Raw genomic sequence first — 20,070 nt, forward strand, 5'->3', positions numbered from 1 at the left:
CAAAATGTTATTTCCTTGAGAGTTTGACAATACATTGAACGCCGTCATGTGACATATTAAAGCCGCGTATACACCTTAGATCATAATTATTAACTGACGTGATGCCTTTAACGCCGTAAAAATGTCTGCGGAATACTACGTATCCGAGATTCGACATGTAAAACATACGTTGGTTATTTCCTTTCATGACGTGAAAAAGCCCATAAGTATAAAGCCCGTTGGGTATACGCCTCATCGGTATATGCCTAGAATCCCCATTATTCTGCTAGGTTGCCAGACATAATATTTACTTTTCTTTTTTGAAAAATTGTCCGAAATAGACGGAATTCTCAATAACAATTTTTCTTTACGCAATAATATCTAAATCTAAGCATTTTATATTTTTTTATGAGAGCAAAAATGGCTCCCTAGCCTTTCATTAAAATTGTACATATTTCATTTAAAAATGGTTGTTACCTAAATTTTTGAGAAATTAGTATACGATTTAGCATGACCCTATGTATGTGCATAACATACTAATTTGTCGATTTCAGGGCACATCGTCTAATTTTTAACGATTATTTGATCTTGTCTTCTTCTTTGTTTATGCGTGATTGTGTTTTTTTGTAATAATTATTGGGAAACTATACATTTTGGTATAATGACAAACAATTAATTTGTATTGTATGTGATGCAGTGCAGTCAGAGACAGAAAATTACTTTCTTTGTTTAAAGGCAAGTTCATGTTACAATCTCACTTTTAAAATTACATTTTACTTTTATTATTTATTATTTGTCGTTCGACCCAATCTATAAGTTGATCCACAGAAAATTAAAAAAGTTGTGTTATCTTTTCTTTTATATCAGTTAAAAGTCAAAAAAAGATAAAAAATAACTAAAAAAAAAACTGGTGAATGCGACGGGCATTTCTCTCTCCCAGGGCATTCACCAATTTATTTATTTAGCTTTTTTTAAAAAGATAAATATGAGGGAAGCTACGACAGTTCTTTAAAATGTCGTTTTCTTATGAATATTTATTTATTTACACATTACAAGGCAAAAAAAGATTGAAACTAACTATTAAAAAAAATGGAGAATGCGCCGGGCATATCTATCTCCCAGCGCATTCACCAATTTATTTACTTAGCTATGCTTAAAAAAAAAATTTTGTACTTTTTAATCATACCTAAATAATAAACGAAATGCAAAAAGAAAACTAATTATTTTAATAACGAAAAAGAAAATAAGGGATTGCTTAGAATGTACAAGAAGAAGTAGCTAAAGCGCTTGGAATTAGTTTAAGAATGGTGCAAAAGGTTGTATATGAAAACAAGAACAATCTTATTTCCAAGCAGGAAACAAAGTGTAAAAGGAAGAAGCCGAAGACTGATGATTTAAGTGAATGTCTAAAAATGAAGTAACAAATTTGACTAAAAAAAGAAACTAATTATAACTATCATTATCACTAACAGAGTCGGAAAACTCTTCGTCATTTTCCGAATCTTCTTCAAATGGAGCAATGATTGATGGTTCAACTTAGATATCGAGTACTTTTTCACTCTTCCACCAGGTTCTAATAATGTTGTGTGATCCACTGATTTCCGCCAATACTCCTTTGTGATATGATTCAATGCCTCATTCCAAACAGCTTCAACCTGGTCAGATCTAAGCCCAGCACCCACATGCTTCTCATAATAAGATTTTGACCCTACCCATATGAGCTCAATGGCATTAAACTGACAATGGTATGGTGGCAACCTTAAAACTTCATGGCCATATTCACGTACTATTTCGTGTAACAGCATATATTTTTGGCCTTTTCAGCGATTTTGCAATTGAAAGAAGTTCGGATTTTAGCATATATGGCAAGGGATTCTGATTTTCTTTTACTAACCATTCATAAACTTTGCTTTTTCTTCAACTTCTATTTGGTTGTTTATTCAAAATTCTTGAATGATACAACGCATTGTCTATTACTATTAAGGAAGGTTCTTGCAAGTTCGGTATTAACTGTTCCTTTAACCATGTTTCAAACATTTCGCAATTCATATTGTCATGATAATCCATACTTTTAGACTTAGAAGAAAAAATTTGCACCTGGAACGAATCCCGTTGAAGACCCGGCATGTAAAATAATAAATCGTTTTCCCTGACCACATCCTTTTTTTCTTTTCACGCTTTTCACAGATTCATCTTGCCAAGATTTTATTCCACTCCCGTTTGAAAATATCCAAGTTTCATCCAAGAATACCACTTTCCTTAACTTTGATTTTTCATTTTGTGTATATTGTCTTAAAAATCCTATTCGTTGGCTCACAATATTTGGTAGTTCACACAAATATCTTCTATTGCAGTCTTTTTTATAGCGAAAACCTATGCTTTTAATTAATTTAGATAAAGCAGAAAGTCCAATTTGCAAAGTGCCGCGTTGCTTTAAAACATCCCTCAGAAATGGCAGCGTTATATTTGTTTTTAGCCTATATAGTTCATAAATCCTATCCTTTACTTCCATTTTTACACATTCACTTAAATCTTCAGTCTTCGGCTTCTTCCTTTTACACTTTTTTTCCTTCTTGGGAATAAGATTGTTCTTGTTTTCATATACAACCTTTTGCACCATTCTTAAACTAATTTCAAGCGCTTTAGCTACTTCTTCTTAGGCAACCCTTTATTTTCTTTTTCGTTCTCGAAGTAATTAATAACATTAAGTACCATTTTTTTGGCTTGAGGATTTAGAAATCCCCAAAAAGGCTTTTTCTTTTCCATAATTTGAAATTTAAATTATCTTGTGACAAATAATGTCATCCATCAATTGAAACGAGACAGGCATGTTTGTTATGAAAGTAATTGTTTTAGAACCACTGACATTTATCATTTTATCTTCTTTTGATACATTAACGCTGCATATATCTGTTCGTTTATCTGACGCGTTGTAGTTAAAAAACGTTGTTGCGCAAATTGAAATGAAACGTAACTACAAAAGTTTGTCGTTGATAATCCGATACACCCACACGATAAGAGCGATTTTGACTATCTACGGCTTTTAATATTAGGCCAAATTTAAACTGTCAATATTTAGGAAACTATCAATTTTTGGACTTGATAACCTTATATAAAGTTAACTTTATTTTTTAATTTTCTTGAAAAAATTATAAAAATAAGTCGTTTCCATTTAAAAAAATTGAGTTTTAATCATTTTTTTTCATTTTAATTCTTAATGCTTGTTTTTGACCTCCCTAAATCGTTTTTTTAGTTAAATATTAAAATAGTCGTTTAAAGTGGTCCTTCCTCTTAAATAAAACCAAAACTAACCAATAAATAAAGGCTACCAAAAGGGAGTAATCGGTAACTATTTTAGGGCTTATAAACATAGGTTTTCACATGAAATTAAAAATATGTCAAAAACGGTTATACTTAGGTATAGAATATTATACATAAAATATACCTAGAATTTCACGTGGAAGCCAAAAATGTAAAAATATATAGGTTGTTCCATTTAAAAGAAGTAAGTTGACCCCTACTTCCGGTGTAACCGGAAACGTTATAATTGTCAAAATATTTGAGTTGTGTGGCCGCCATCAACTGTGCCATGTTGCCAAATTTTCAAAATTTTTGAATAATTAGTTTCCGAAATATTGATCGCGTCTACTCGTCGTGAGACACCCTGTATATTATACTATATTCTTTTCAAATGTTGCATAGGATAGTATTTGTGTGTGAAGAATCTGTCTGTCGCAACTCTGAATAAGAAAGTGGTGCTCCGGACCATCAAATAAGAAGAAATTACGTATAGAAGTTGTGCATAAATATACATATTGTAACGAAATTCGGGAATACTCTTTTATTGTCAACAGGAATACACTTTTATCGTCAACGTCAAAAAACACTAACCTAACTCGCCTTGACTGTCGTTTAATTGTTTCCAAGGTAAAAACTAACTAAACAATAAACAATTAAAACTGAATGAAATATCACGAAGCGCGTCCTTTTTAAAATCCGACGGATGTTTCGAAATATTTAGAATTATCTTCATTGTTTTTGACGAAAGAGACCAATAATTTTAGGAGAATGCCGGCAGTCAAAGCAAGCAAGTATACAAATTCTAGAAAATTAAAACTACAGGGATTTACAATAATATAACCTAAATAACCTAAATTGGGGCCAAAATAAGGCTCTCGAACACGATGAACTACTTAAAAACTAAACAATATAGATAAAAATAATAAACCAAACGTATAGTCCTTTTATTCTTACTTGAAGAAGCCAAATATTAAGCGACCGCAAAAAAATATATTGAACTCTGCCGCCGCGCCGTCAGAGGCGTGCCGTTAAAATAAAGCGGGTGGGTAATATAATAAGATAATCTTAATATTTTCAATTCAGTTTTTTTTATAAAAATAGTTTTACTAAAAAAATTTACTTCAACTGCTTTGATCTGAATGAATTATTATCAATTCTAAATATGTTTTTGGTTTTGAACAGATTTAGAATCAATTCTACCAAAATGTTTATTATTGTAAAGCTTACATGGGTTATGGTTTTGACGTTATACAATGTTTTAAGTTAGGAGACTAAAAATCAGCTATTTTTAAGATAGAGATCCTTCTCCGGACATAAAATTTAATTTAATATACAATGTGGTTTAAAAATTCACATAATATACAAGATGTCTCAGAGTTTTGCACTTTTATTTTATTTATAACTTATAAGGCTGTTCATATTAAATTGCCTACTTTTTCGCAATGGGTCAAGCAATCCTTGGAAATTTATTGCCGGAATCGACAGATGCAATAATGAATCGGTTTGATGCACAATAATGTGCGATTTGTGTCCATAGTTTTTGAAAGAACTCGTCCATTATCTCAAAGAGACTTACGTAAGTCGAGAGAAAATAAAAGTCTCGGTCTCAAAATATTTTTATGTCCCGAAGGTTACATGTTTCGCTTAAAATAAAGCATCATCAGACCTTATTAACTAGTAGTATCTTTCACGAGATGACCTACTTTGTACTCAAAGTAAAACTTTCTGAGACACCTTGTATTAATATAAAACACTTACATATATACTTACCAATATTTCATATTCTAAAAGACTCTTTTCAGAAGATTGCGAAATATCTATAGCAGAAAAAAGTAACGCATTTTTAAGAAATCCTTCTGTACTGCCAGCATAAAGTATAATGATTTGTTTGTCTCTTGAGCATAGAGTATTCAAAACACAATACGTGGTTTTGTGAATACGTCCCAATATATAATTCATAATACCTAATCATCATAATAATCCAACCCAAGCCAATGGTATTTGATTACGTCATGCGTAAAACCACGTTTCATCTAAATATATTATTATGTCTATTTAATTCACGATATAACTTAATCCTACGCCACTGTTTTAAAATAATCTAAATATTAAAATATTAGAGGCAATTTTTTTACGGCGGCATGGGCATTGAGCTGCTATTGAGGGCTGATGCCGACGCACACCTGCATCGGGCGGTCTCTCTTTGCAAATCCGCCGCGGTATAGTATGCTGCCGGTATACCGCGATCTCAAGATAATTCTGGGAAAAAAAGTAGGTGTAAAACTGGCCCCGGTCTATCGCTCTTTCGTCGGCATGCTGTCATCGTTTTTATTGTCATTCAAGTGAGAATAAAAGGACTCTAAGTAGGACTAAATAAACCCTACGAATCAACTTTAACTACAGAATACTAATAAAATAGTATAAAAACTAGGAGAATACTTAACGTATTTACATTTTCATAATACTGCTCCTCTCTCAAGTTTGATCGTCCCGTCAATCAACACCTCCAGGATCGAACATGGGACTACCTGAGTCATGATAGGGCGCTAACCGAACGATGTTTACAATTTTCATCTTCGTTGTCGGATGTCGCTGGATACGGTACACCACGTCGCTGATTCTAGTGACCACATTGAATGGACCTTCCCAATCTTTCTGGAGCTTTGGTGACTTGCTCTTCGTCCTCCGTGGATTGTATAACCAGTCTTTACCCCAGGATTAAAACCGGTAGCATTTGCCTTTATGTCATAACGAATCGGATAAACCTCGGGTCACTTACTAAAGTAATCCATAGCAACAAGAGCATATCGGTTTCGGGAGCTACTAGTAGGAAAAGGTCCTGCTACCTCTATGGCAATTCGTTCAAAGCATGCACTAACAAGATACTGCATCATCTTTCCTCTTGTCCGGGTTCTTGGGCCCTTGCTTGACGAACACTGCTCACACTGTCGGCACCAGCGTTCAACATCTTCATGACTATTCAGCCAGTAAAATCGTTCTCTCACTTTTGCCAAGGTCTTACTAACTCTAAAATGTCCTGCGCCGACACCGCCATGAACAGCTTCAAGAATTTCTTGAATCCGTTTTCGAGGAACTGTCAGATATATTTTTTCTTTTCCATCTAAGCTCTCCCAGACTCTTTTTAACAATCAATCTTTTATAACCAACGAATTTCATTGAGACCAATAAGCTTTTAGTTCTAGATATTTTTCAGAAATATCTTTCCATTCTGGTTTTAAAAATTTCTCGAGATTTCAGCTCGTAAATAAGACCAAATACTGGGTCATCACACTGATCCTGGATTAAACTAGCTAAATCCCACTCTTTAGAACTGTGAAGGCCAATACGATTACAAGTAAATATCTCTGGATGCTGTTTTGATTCCTTTTTAAAACAATGTTGACATGTTTTAATATAGGGTCTTCTCGATAAAGCATCGACATTTTGGTGATATTCGACTTTCCTATGTTTTATTGTAAAGACATACTCTTGTAATCATTGAAGCCACCTTACTATTGGTCCTTCGGGGTTTTTAAACTGAAACAGCCATTTCAGCGAAGCATGGTCAGTTCTAAGGGTAAATCGTTGACCATACAAATATTTATGGAAATGTTCAATAGCTTTTACTGCTGCCAATAGCTCTCGCCTGGTGACACAATAGTTGCTTTCTGGTTTTGATAACGTTTTACTGAAATAAGCTAATCACTGCTCGCCATCTTCATATTTTTGTGATAGAACGGCCCCAATTCCAACATTGCTTTCATGGGTATCCAAAATAAAAGTTTGTCCAGGAATCGGATATGTTAAAATTGGAGATGTGCACAGTGTTTTTTTTAACCGTTGAAATGCATCTTTACAATCTGTTTACCAACTATTTCAGAAGTGTGTAGAGCAATAAAACCTCATTAGGTATGCAAAAGTGGTACCTGGTGATCCACCAATATTTTATGCCACTACCTTAGTTGGATATTAGTTTCAATGTAAAATTCTTTCTTTTCGTTGATTGCAGGTAGTGCCACCCGGTTTTGGGTCAATTTATGAGTTTTGCCCATTGTTACCCACTGATAAGCATTGAAAACGGTTCGCCAAAGGCGTGCAACTGCGACTTGTTTTTTACCTTATAATTAATGTACTTAAATGCTATTTTATTTTAGAAAGTTACTTTTGTTTAAATGGAATAATATATTTTTTTCACAAATTTATTGAACATAATATGTAGAGTAAAACAGTTGAAAATGTCACTTTTGGATCTGGCACTTTTTGAACAGTGTATAACAATTTTAAATTATAATAGATTGTAGTCTTCTTCGTCATCTGACGAACTGTCATCACCTCTTGACATTATAATTAAAGGATCGACTGTCTGATCGATGAGGTTGTCAAGATCCCACATTTTGTCCTCTTGCTTAATTACATGCTGGACTGCTTTTCGCCAATTCTCTGGTGTCGCTTCCGTAATGGCTTGATCAAATAGTAGCTTAACATCTTTCATTTTAAAAGTCGTGTTTTGTCTTGCTACAAATCCTTTTACCTGCGCCCATATCAGTTCTATAGGATTTAGTTCGCAATGATATGGCGGTAAGCGCAGTACAGTTATATTATATTTTTCGGCTATATCTTCCACGGCGTATTTCATGAAACGAGTTTTGTGTAAGTTTGCTATTGCCAGCAGTTCTTTTTTTATCAAATTTGCTTCAAACGCAATACCTTTTGCAGTCAGCCAATCGATAATTTCTTGCTTTCTCCAACTTGAAGTTGGCGTCTTCTCTATTCGCCGTGAATGATAGCTTGCGTTATCCATAACCACCACCGAATTAGCCGGAAGAAATTTTATCATTTCACCAAAATAGTCCTCGAAAACGTCTGAGTTCATGTCTTCATGGTAATCTCCTGTGCGAGTCGACTCAAAGGTTAGCAGACCTTCTTTTAAAAATCCCTCTTCGCTTCCAATATGTGTGATTATAAGTCTTTTTCCTTTTCCCGAAGGTACTTTAATACCCGTAGACAGGCCTTCTATGAAAGCTTGGCGAGCACTGGTTATATTTTTGTCTTGCCACATTTTTTGGACTATATAACCTTCGTTAATCCACGTCTCATCAAGATAAAAAACTTTCTTTTGCTCCCTGCGGTACTGCTTGATACTTCTCAAGTATTGTCGTCTTCAACAAACAATTTCGTCGCTCTCCAGTAAAAGTGCTTTGCGGTTATGCTTTTCCCAGGCAAAATCCATATTTTTTTAAGTTTTCCATAAAAGTTTTCTCCCTTATCAAGGGAATACTGTCATCTCGGCCAAGCTCCATTAAAATTTTGTCTAGGGTGGGTATTTCCTTTTTAAAATAAAAAGAGTGAACTTTTCTTCGAATTATACATTTAGCATTTTCATCAAGGACTTTTGTAGGTCGTCCTGGCTTTTGCTTGGGAGATTCCACTTGACTTGCTACTTTTCTTTCCCGCAACAATTTGAAAATGGTGGACTTCCACTCATTCGAGAACTCCAATTCCACTCATTCGAGAACATTTTTCAACAATTTCTTGCACAGTAAAACTAGGATAATCGTGTTTTATGCAATCATGTACATTTAAAATAATAACTTTTTCACTCAGCGATAGTGGAGAATTTTTAGTACATCTTTTCGTTGGACTGAATACCTCCATTTTTTAAATATTGGGATAATAATATATTGCACTGTTTCTCGCACAATGCCTAAATGTGGGTTCCAGGGTTATGATTATTAGCCTTTATTAGGGCACGCAAAGAAAACGCAGCTTTATATCGTTAAACCCAGCTTTAGTATTGAAAGATAAATCAATGTCATAATTGACAACTAATTTAATCTATAACCTCAATTCAAAAAAAAATAAATACAAAGACAGTAATGCTCTAATACTTAAGTTATAGTTATGAAATTTAAAATTATGAGAAAGAAAATAAAGTAAAATTTAGCACTTAATACTTATTCAATTGTACATCTGACAATACCTCGCATATACGTATATACTCAGTTCCCAATTTCAAATCAAATCAGTGATGGTGGTTATATAAACAATTTTACTAAATTGAATTTAAAATCTGTGATCATTTCTACATATTAATTAAAAAAAAAATAATCTATAAATTGCGACGAACCGATAAATCAATACCTGGAGAAACCAAGCCAAAAAGAAAAAGGGGCTACCTGAAATTCTGAGTCTCTCCGACTGGTAGCAGGGCCCACCTGATCTGAATGGGGCTCCTTTGTTGGCAGCTATACGTTTGGGTCAAAAGAGGCAGCAGCAGATCGACCAGTTAGGATGCTTCCAGAATGTCTAGCAGGTAGTGGAGGGCAATCGGTATTAGGTGTAGCCGATTGGAAGGAATGCAGGTTCCGGAGGTGATGATCCAAGCGACTTGATGTGGTAACACGTGGAGTAGCAAGTGAGGTGGAAGCAGCAACAATAAAAATGCAGCAAAAGCAGAAGCAGAGGATAAGCAGAAGGTACAGGAAGGCCTAAAAATGGGGACCACACATGAGGTTCGACATGGCTGTCAATTTTATGGCATTTTTGTGTGGGTAAGTAAGTTAAATTTTATAAAATTGCTCTCTAAAAAGTTGGATGCATTGATGTTCTTTTGAGTTAAACCGAAAAGCATGCAAATAAGAAATTAATTAGATGAAAAAAATAGGAAAATGACTTAGGCATGTAACATGTGCTAACTTACCGAAGATGGAATGTGGCCTTTTCTGGGTTTTATTTAACACAACAAAAACAAGGAGCCCTATAAACTCTTAGGCCTACTTAGAAAATCAGCAATTAAGCTATCCTAGCACATACTAGTAACTACAAAAAAATTAGGCTAAGATAGGGTCTACCTTTTCACATCCGCATTAAGCGAAACTATCTGTCATACTCTAGAACCAGATAAAGAATGAATCTATTAAAAATAGGATTGTCAGTTCCCTCCAAATTTTAAGGAATGCATTTATCTGTCAAGTACCTAGGTGTTGACATGCTGGGTTTAACTACTGGGTACTATCTGGTACCAACATTGGTTTAAGTAATTTGCAACTATGGAGCAATCTATAACTTGAGGCCATGGTTTAGCAACAATAATTTACAAAAAAAAACTGACAGACCAGATTGACATTAACATTCTTATCACCATTGATCCTTATGATTTGAACAAAATAAACAATTAGTTAATAAGTGCTCAGTATTCATTAAAATCTAAAATAGGCCAAATTGACCTGCAAGGTAAAATCAATGCAAAATCAATGGCAGTTCCTAATTCTATTCAATCAACAAAACAATGAAACAATATCCCATATTATTATTTACTTTCCTCATCCAATAATGGTTTTCCTTGCGTTTCAGATCGGGTATGTTAGGAGGGACCATCTTAACGGTGTATCATATCTGTGTAGTATATATATTTATGTATGATTTTTAAATAAATTATTTTATGAAACTATGGTTGCGATTTACTTTATCTTGGTAAAAAAAATTAATAAATCAATTAATATATCTGTTGGAGATTAAACCTGTAACAAATATTGTGATTACACTACAGCGTAGCAGTGACTACTAACGTTTAAAATATGATTTAAAAGTATTTATAGTCTGTATATATTACCTGACCCCATTTTTGCATGTTACAAAGCGTTAAAAGATAGGTACCTATACAAAAGGATTAAAAGTATTTATTTAGTATTTAATCTCTTTCAAAATAAAGGCATTTAATCCGTGAAAATTAAATTCATAAATATTATAAGTACCTGCGCCTATGAACTACCACGAAATGTAGCCAAACAGAACGGAATTCCCCAGTTTATTGCTCTATACACTTCTGAAATAGAGTATAAACACCATTTTGTCCTCCGTGAGCTTATGTAGAGGCTTTGCAAGATTAGCGAAATTTCTTACAAATCTACTGTAATAGGTACAAAGGCCCAGAGAGCTTCTTAACTGGTATTTGTCAGTGGGTCGTGGCCAATTTTCCATTGCTTCTACTTTATCTAGATCAGTCTTGACACCTTTTTATAGAAATTTGTTCTCGGAAGTCTGTTGGGGCTGAAGGGTAAGCCAGATTTATTAATCGAGCAACATCGGCCTCAAATTGTTGGAGTCCTTCTTCGGGTTGTTGCCTTCTAGATTTCAATTGAGCCTGGTACACTTGTTGTAGATGGGCTTCACCGTATCTCATCTCTAAGGTACGCACCAATACGTCGAAATTGAGCTCATCCTCAGATGGTACCATTCTTAATATTTCTGTAGCTTCTCCTCTAAGGCTTAGCTTAAGATTGATTGCCTTTTCTTCGTTATCCTAGCGATTTCCCCTAGCAGCGGCCTCAAATTGATTCAAGTAGGTACTCCATGCTTCTTTGCCGTCGAATTTTGCTGGCTTTTCTTTCATCATTGTTTGCATTCCAGGATGGGGATGAAAAGGAGTCCGTTTTACTTTCATCTCTAGTTCTTAGATCTTTTTTTGTACTTGCCATTAATTAGTATCAAAAGTTAGTCATTAATTGTTTCTGATTTATCTCCAGATCTTCTTTAAGTTGTAAAATTCGTTCCTCGTCTTTTCTATCTCGTTGGTTCTGCTCCTTTTCTCCTTTTTAAGATTATCTTTTAAATTCAGTAAGTCATCTTTCATGGTCCTTATCAGATCTTCATTTTTCTTCTTTAGATCATCTTTCATGGTCCTTATCAGGTCTTCATTTTCCTTCTTCGGGTCAGATTTAATTGTCTTTAGTAAATCTTCCTGTTTCGTGTCTCGCTTTTCTTATTCTTCCCTCTGCTTACGGTCTCGTTCTTCTTGTTCTACTTTTTGTTCGTCAAACTTCCTTAATAGCAGCTCCATCAATTTCTCGGTCTCCATCTTGAACTTCTTGTTAAAGGCATCCACTAAAATGAGCTTCCAAATATCCTTTACTTCTGACACCAATTGTAACGAAATTCCGGAACACTTTTATTGTCAACGTCAAAAAAACACTAACCTAACTCGCCTTGACTGCCGTTTAATTGTTTTCAAGGTAAAAACTGACTAAACAATTAAAACTGAATGAAATGTCACGAAGCGCGTTCTTTTTAAAACCCGATGAAACAGTTTCGAAATATTTAGAATTATCTTTATTGTTTTTGCCAAAAGAGACCAATAATTTTAGGAGAATACTGACAGTCAAAGCAAGCAAGTATACAAATTCTAGAAAATTAAAACTACAGGGATTTACAATAATATAACCTAAATAACCTAAATTGGGGCCAAAATGGGGCTCTCAAACAAGAGGAACTACTTAAAAACTAAACGGTAATTCTGCAGTTTAATGGCTTTTGTCAAAACTGTCGAAAAATGGTCGGGTTTTTTTCAAAATTTTTAGTTGTTTTGGCAGAAAAAAGGATAATACCTATGTAGTTATGTTTTTTTTAATATAGACATTAGGTAGATAGATGAAATTACTAATTTTTTATTGCCTTTAAAGAATTTTGAAATTTATTTAGATATTGATATCTATGTATAAAGTTAATTTTGCCTTTCCCTAAAATGTTCATTTGGGGAGTACTTTGAATCAAATTTTAATTTGTCTTAGTTCCTTTAATGTAAGTAAAAGTGTATTTTAATTGAATTTTACCTTTAATGATAGCCAACTTGAATTTTAAACTTTTGATATGTCTATTTCATATTTTTTATATATATATGTACAAACTGTGTAGCAACTTTTTTTTTAACATTTTAATCCCTAATTTATAAGTTTCATTACATATTTTATTTGACTTGTAAAAGTACTTGTTTGTATATTACTACTAATAAACTATCTAATCTAATCTATTGTACATAGTCTTTATTCTTAGGTAAGCTTTGTTTTTTAGTATAAATTAATATGATATAATTGGTATTAAGTGTTATATAGGTCAATGTTAAATGTCTCAAAACTATTATTAAACTATTATTACAGGTTAAATACCCATAATAAAAATCTCTATATAACCTGTAAAAAACCTGCAACTCCTTCACAATTTGAACATCCTTGTAGTTTTAACTCTTTCCGTTGTAGCAATACTGTCCCTTTAATTTTCATAAAAATGCTTTTTGTTATGTAGGTACCTTCCTCTAATGAAGTCCGTTAAAAACACATAAATAGCTCATAAATGGTAATATTACTTATACTCAAACTCTATAATAATTAATAAATATTTATCATGTAAATATTTGTTGACGACGTCACTGGTAGAGAGTGCTTGTATCGGTGGCATCAACAATGCGATCGAGCGGCGTTGCGATGCCATTAACGTTTTCTCTAATATACTTTATTTACATTTATTTAACGTTGTATATTGACTTCGATATAGAGTATCTTATCCTATTTTATTTCAAAAAATGCTTGATATTTTATTAAAGGGGAGCAGTAGTATTGTTTTGTGCCTTCGGAAACAATTGAAAATTTTTATATGATAAAGTGATTTTTGGCATTTCTATATAAGCATTTAGCATCATTGCATCAGAGATGTTGCAAGCAAACAAACCTGCCCATAGTTTCACGGCATGCTACTTCTAGCCTTTCAATGTTCTAAGACTGTTACGTTAAAAATTGCATGTGAAGAAGTTTTTCCATATCTCTGAAACCATAAAAATTGGCCAAGATTTCAATACCTGGCTTTACATACACTATAATCACCCGCTCTAAGCTTTCCTTCGACCTATCGTTAATATACACAATATACGATCTTATTGTTTGGACATATTGATTTTTTTCCTCACTAAGCGTGCATACAAAACTGTGTGCCTAGAACTCCCATTTATTTATTTAATTAGATATTATGAATATATAAATAAAAAAATACTTACCTATAGGCTATAATGAGACACGAGAGAAAATTACGATAATCGTACTTGTACGGTATCCACTCCAATAAAATAATATTTGTTGACGTAAGTGACATTTGACAGTCCTTGTTATTTATATATGAGTTAACTGTTAATCCGACATCCGACATCCGTATTATTATACATTTGATTTGATATTCCTGATTTGTGAATTTGTGTGTGGAAATTTGTGTTTATGACCTAATTTATACCCTATAAGTTACAGAATTTGGTTACTTAAGGATTTAAATTTGAATTAATAGCATATATAATGATCAACGTGATGGCTAGTTGCAAATAGAGTGTAGTTAAGCCCGTGTAATTGTGAAGTATATGTAAGTAGAAATACTTTATAATTTTTAAAATTTGGCATTTTTTTACTTCATCCTCACTTTTTTATCAATAACATGTTCAAACTCAACATTCTATGTAAAACTTTTCAAAAAAAAGTAGTACATAGAATGGTATATATAAGGATATAGAATGGTAATAATAGGTATCTTGCTATTAGATTTTAGAATTTTAGATTAGCACATTTAAGATTTACCACATAAAGAGCATGACATGTAATAATAACACAATAATATTATCATTTATATACAATGATATGAAAAAGGAAAAACAATTACATCAAAGGTAAAAATTCACAAAGTTATTTTCCATGTTACCTAAGAGAGAAGAAAAAAAAGTTAAAACATATAGTATAGGGTGTTATTATAAAAATTAAAAAGTAAAACAAGAGATACACATGCACAATAATAAAACTAAACTGGACAGTCATTTATTTTGACTCACTTCCAGCAGAGAAAATGATGTCAATGATTATTGCGATTCTATCTAATCTTTTACAGTGCTTTAATACAAAAACATAGTTGTGTTGCATATAAAATGCTACAAGTTGGTGAAATCAACATGACAGAATTTCAAATAGTTTTCACATAATAGTGATGAGAAGAAACAACAATAGTGACTGTCAAATTCAATAGTGACCATTCAATTGTGTTATCAGCAAGTAAACTTTTTTTACTGGTTTGTGGTTCTTCCATATGGTTATCATATTATGTTGCATGCCAATAAATTTTAAACTGTAGAGAGTTCCTGAAATTTAGCAAGAGTGTAAGGTATTAAGACATCCATCATGGTTTTTTTGCTGTGTTGCTGTTTAGTGAATTAGTTTCTTTGATAATGCATAACTTATAATGGATCTCAAAACTAAATTTTGATGCTGTGCAAATAAAACCTTCAATAACTACTTATGCATTCAGTGCTTGGATTTATTTCACCCCAGCTGCCTGAAAAGTGATTTTTGGACACATGAAAAACTTGAACATTCAAAGATATACTGCTCTGACACATGTAAGGCATCAGCTTCCACATCCAGAGGGATTTCTACAACAGAACATGATATGACCCTTAAACAGGTTTCTAGGCTGCAAGCCATAGTAAATGACAAGAGGATTCCTATTGAGCAGCGAGAAACTTCAAAAAACCAAGAAATTCTGTCTCTGGAGGAAAAAATGGATAATCTTTATACTGAATTAAAATCTAAGAAAAATGCCTTCAAAAAGCAGCACAAAAAAACTCAAGAATTTGAGAAAGACACAATGTTTCAGAACAGAAGGAAAAAATAAATCAACCTCAAAAAGACCTGGATGAAACACATACTCTCAGCAAAAATATGATCACTTCTATTAGACTTCTTGGGGCTGAAAATCACTATTACTCTTCTGAAATAGCTTCCCTTAGAAATAATTTAAAGTCTTTTAAAATCTCTAAGACTCCAATGGTAATCTAAAACTCTGATGACATTGAACCACATACCAACTCTAAGTATATGGTGGAGCCGACAAATAATTCTGTCAAGTTAAAAGATCCATCTCCATATGAACATAGCTACTCCTGTGCAAATAAAACATGCTTCCCTTTATCTAAGAAATCCAGAGTTTTTATTTATGAGTGCCAGACATCTATCATCGATTCTCAGGGAATAGTCAGGGGCTTGCTATGATATATCAGAAAAGGTAATGACTGGTGCTGCTTTTCACAGACTAAGTAAGGACATTTTTGGTAATAGTATTAATTATAATAGTAAAGATAATGTAGTTGTATGTCTTAATTTAAGTTTTATGCAGGTGATCAGTCTTGTCTAAGTAATCTGTTGTTTATAGAAAAGAGTCTAATCTTATCTTGTGTATTACATATAATTTCAGTCACAGTCGCTTCTATTTTAAGACTCTTGAATACATCAATTCATTCATTAGAAATAAAAACCTATCTGTGAGACTTATCACTAATGCTTTTGAAGGGTCATCACATCGGCTATCACGCTATCACCTAAATTACTGTGATATTTTATCATTATATATATCTACCACTCACTCTGCCTTAAAAATAGTATCAAAAACTATATCTTGTATGGATATAACATGGAGTAGTGGACCTCTTTTAAGCCAAACTCAGTCGGAGTCCATTTTGCTTTAGCCCTTTTAAATATTCAGTCAGAAATAAATCTGATGAACTCTCTTTATTTTTAGCATGTGAAGATAATCCTGTCATTGTTTTAACCAAACATTGGCTCAAACAAGGTGAACCTTTTTTTTATAGAAAGTTATGCTCTGACATCCATCTATTCCTGTACTCAGTTATATTCATGGTGGAACTTTGATATTAATAGAGAATAAGTTTTTAAAAAGATATAACTTTGTTGATGTAACCAAGTTTGACTATCTCCTGGAAGAAAAAACTTAAATTTTGTTTTGTTCATTCTAAACAATTAAATTTGTACATTTTAAGCCTTTACATGTCACCTTCGAGTAATTTTAGTAATTTTATTTATTTATTTATTTATTTATTGTCCAACAGGAAAATCTCAATACAAAAGACAATTATGAGTAATATAGTAACAAAAAAATTGCAACTCAACTAACAAACTTAAACAAACTATGCATATAACAAGAGTAAAGTCACCCAAAAGCAATTTTGAGTAGTACAATAGAAAGAAAAAACTGACCCTGAAACTGACCCAAAGCACCCAAAACACCTCCAGCCCACCTAATACTGATCAATGCATTTTAATGAATTAACTGTAATCAATTGAGAACCAATAATTTATGCTGCAGGAGGTAATGCTTATGCATCACCTTTTTTTTAAAAGCAGTTGTAGAGCCATTAAAAAGGTCAATGTTATTCTCACTATTTAATGTGTTAAACCATGAACAGGCTCGGTATAAAGGAGTATTTCTGCTTAAGTTGGTTCAGGTATTCTCAAGATAGAACTGGCCTTCTTGTGTGAATAGGAGGTACAAAAAAATTTAATTCACCCAAAAGGTATCAATTTTATTGGAGCAGAGTTTAAATAGAAAAAGTTGGCTGCTTAGTATGACACAATGTTTAAGGGATAAAAAGTTACATCTCTGAAGAAGTAAGCTATGATTACAGCCTCTTGGGGGGTTCAACCATCAGCTTTGAAGCTTAAATACTTTAAAAATTTATGTTGTACATACTCGAGCGTGTCAATATGTACCTCATAGTTAGTGAACCATACCATTGTGGCATAAAGCAATTTAGATTTTATCAAGCTATTATATAAAGCAATAAGGCTTTCCAAATTCAGAAAATCTTTTGTGGACCTAATGATAAAACCAACAGTTTTTAATGATACTTTTACAACTTCATCATCTTCATTTTATTGATAAATTATATAATATTTTATGCCAAATATCGGTAAATGCATCACTAATATTGATAGGTGACCTTAATGTAAATTTTTTAGACTGCAGTAACTCTAACAATTATTTGTTGATATGTAGAGTGCGAAATCTTTTAATTTAAGTTTGCATGTAAATCAACCTACTCGCATCACTGCTAATTCAGCATCACTTTTATATTATGTTTACGATATGCTCTGTGAAACGCAGGTGGCATGTTGAATTGTAAGTGCTGGGTTGTCGGATCGTGAGGTCGTATTATGTTCCTTTCTTCTAAGTGAAAAAAAAGTGTACCTCAAGAAAAGAAAAGAGGGGAAGGTTGTTCACTAGAAAAAATGTCTGTAAATTTAAAGAATGTTGTAATTACATAGACTGGAACGGTATCATACTTGACAACGGTAATCCTTTTAAGAATTTCCATTCAACGTGGATGTTTTTCAGGCAACTTTCCTCATGATGACAATTAGGGAAAAAAGGAGAAGACCCTGGTATAGCAGTGGTCTCTTAATTTCTGGTAAAAATCTTCAGTGTTTGCACTGAATAGGAAAATTTGCCCTAGACAATTCCAGATTCATATCCTACTTTAATAGATATCGCAAAATTTACCGCGATATAGTGAAACTGGCAAAAAAGTTATACTACTCAAGTAAATTAAACCAATCAAGAAATAAGTCTAGAGACTCTTAAAAAATTGTTAATGTCTTATTCACCACCGTGAAAACCCTTCTGTTTCTAATAGCACGACGACGGCCAAAATAATGGAAGCTGTAGCCTCAATGAAAAATAAGAACTCTTCTGGATATGATGGGTTACTAAAGGTCCTAATAGCGCTACCGCAACCAACCCTTGATTCTTTGGCTGAGGTGATCAATGTTTCACTTTTAAGTGGGTTTTTTTTACATTTACTTAAAGTGCCTTGATTATACTATTATTTAAGGGTGGAAACTATGATGATCCATCAAATTTCAGACCCATAGCCCTGCTTCCGAGGGGTTCTGTTCTTGGACTAATGTTGTTTCTGCCATATGTCAATATCTCTCAAATTCCAATTAGGGACAAATTTACTATTTTTGCAGATGATACAACAATACTTTGACATGACACTGACCCCAAGAGGTTAAAAATATTGTTGATGAGCCTATTGATATCCCTGGTTATGTACTAATTTCCAAATTTTCACGCAAGCAATATACACATGGTGGTACTCTTATTATGTTAGAGAAAGCTTTTTTAACTAAATTTGTGTTTATTACTATTGACAGATTTGATCATCTATTGATTGAAAACGTGTGCGAGTTTTCTATTGTATTTAGCAGTAAGTTAAATTTGTATATTTTAGGATTATATCGATCTCTATCTGGTAATTTAGATTTGTTTTTAGAAAGGTTGGAGATCCTCTTAAGTGAAATTTCGGTTAATGCGATGTTGATTCTGACTGGCGATCTTAATGTAAATTTTTTAGACAAATCTAATGGATCAAATCGAATGCTTTTTAATCTGTTAAACTCATTTAATTTTAAGATGCATGTGGATCAGCCAACCCGGATTTCAGCATTTTCTTCCTCACTGATAGATTACTTCTGTACGAATTTTAACCAACACGAAAATCAGTGTACAAGAATCAATGCCGGTTTGTCTGACCATGAGGCAATAGTAGGATTAGTAAAGCTTAATAGTAACGCTAATGAGAATAAGTTTACACGCGATAGACTTTATACTAGAGCTAATTTCCGCAAATTCTCCTTGCTTTGCAATATGTCAAGTTGGAATAATGTATTGACTACTGTTAACCCACTGCATAGCTTTCATCAAATAGTATTAAACAATTTTAACACTGCTTTTCCTGTTGTTAATATTAAGAAACGAAATAGAAAACCTTGGTATACTAAGGGTTTACGAGTATCTGGGAAAAATATGCGCTCTCTTTTTTACATTAGGAAATAAGCTATGAACAATGCAACATTTTTAAATTATTATAATAGATACCGCAAGATTTACAGAAACTCAATCAAAATGGCTAAGTGGACCTACTTTCAAAGGAGGATAAATAATTTCTCCAACAGAGCAAAAGAGCCTTGGAAGATTTTAAATGAGCTAAGGGGCAAAAATAATGTCTTGGTTATTCCAAGTACCTTAGATTCCAATGTCCTCAATTCCTTCTACTGTGATATTGCTAGTAACCTTGCAGCCAATCTCTCACAAAAAATAGATCCCAGGAGCTATCTCAGCAATGTGGTAGTAGCC

General features: G+C 33.0%; 1 protein-coding gene and 1 long non-coding RNA gene across 4 annotated transcripts in view; both read left to right on the forward strand.

Annotated features, from left to right (window-relative positions):
- Positions 1–9,691: 9,691 nt before the first annotated feature.
- On the forward strand, positions 9,692–10,729 carry LOC126738238 (uncharacterized). The gene is made up of 2 exons (XR_007661267.1): positions 9,692–9,830; positions 10,633–10,729. It is a non-coding gene; the product is annotated as an uncharacterized LOC126738238 (long non-coding RNA).
- Positions 10,730–14,207: 3,478 nt separating this feature from the next.
- Positions 14,208–20,070, forward strand: part of LOC126738233 (WD repeat-containing protein 13-like) — a 129,497-nt gene continuing 123,634 nt past the window's right edge. Inside the window, exon 1 of one of the 3 annotated variants that reach the window (XM_050443472.1) lies at positions 14,208–14,454. The gene's annotated coding sequence lies outside the window, so the exon portion shown is untranslated. The remainder of the gene's footprint in view (positions 14,455–20,070) is intronic. The other 2 variants (XM_050443468.1, XM_050443470.1) reach the window with 2 other exon arrangements.

This window comes from Anthonomus grandis, chromosome 7, assembly GCF_022605725.1.
Source record: "Anthonomus grandis grandis chromosome 7, icAntGran1.3, whole genome shotgun sequence".
In the NCBI taxonomy this organism is placed as follows: domain Eukaryota; kingdom Metazoa; phylum Arthropoda; class Insecta; order Coleoptera; family Curculionidae; genus Anthonomus; species Anthonomus grandis.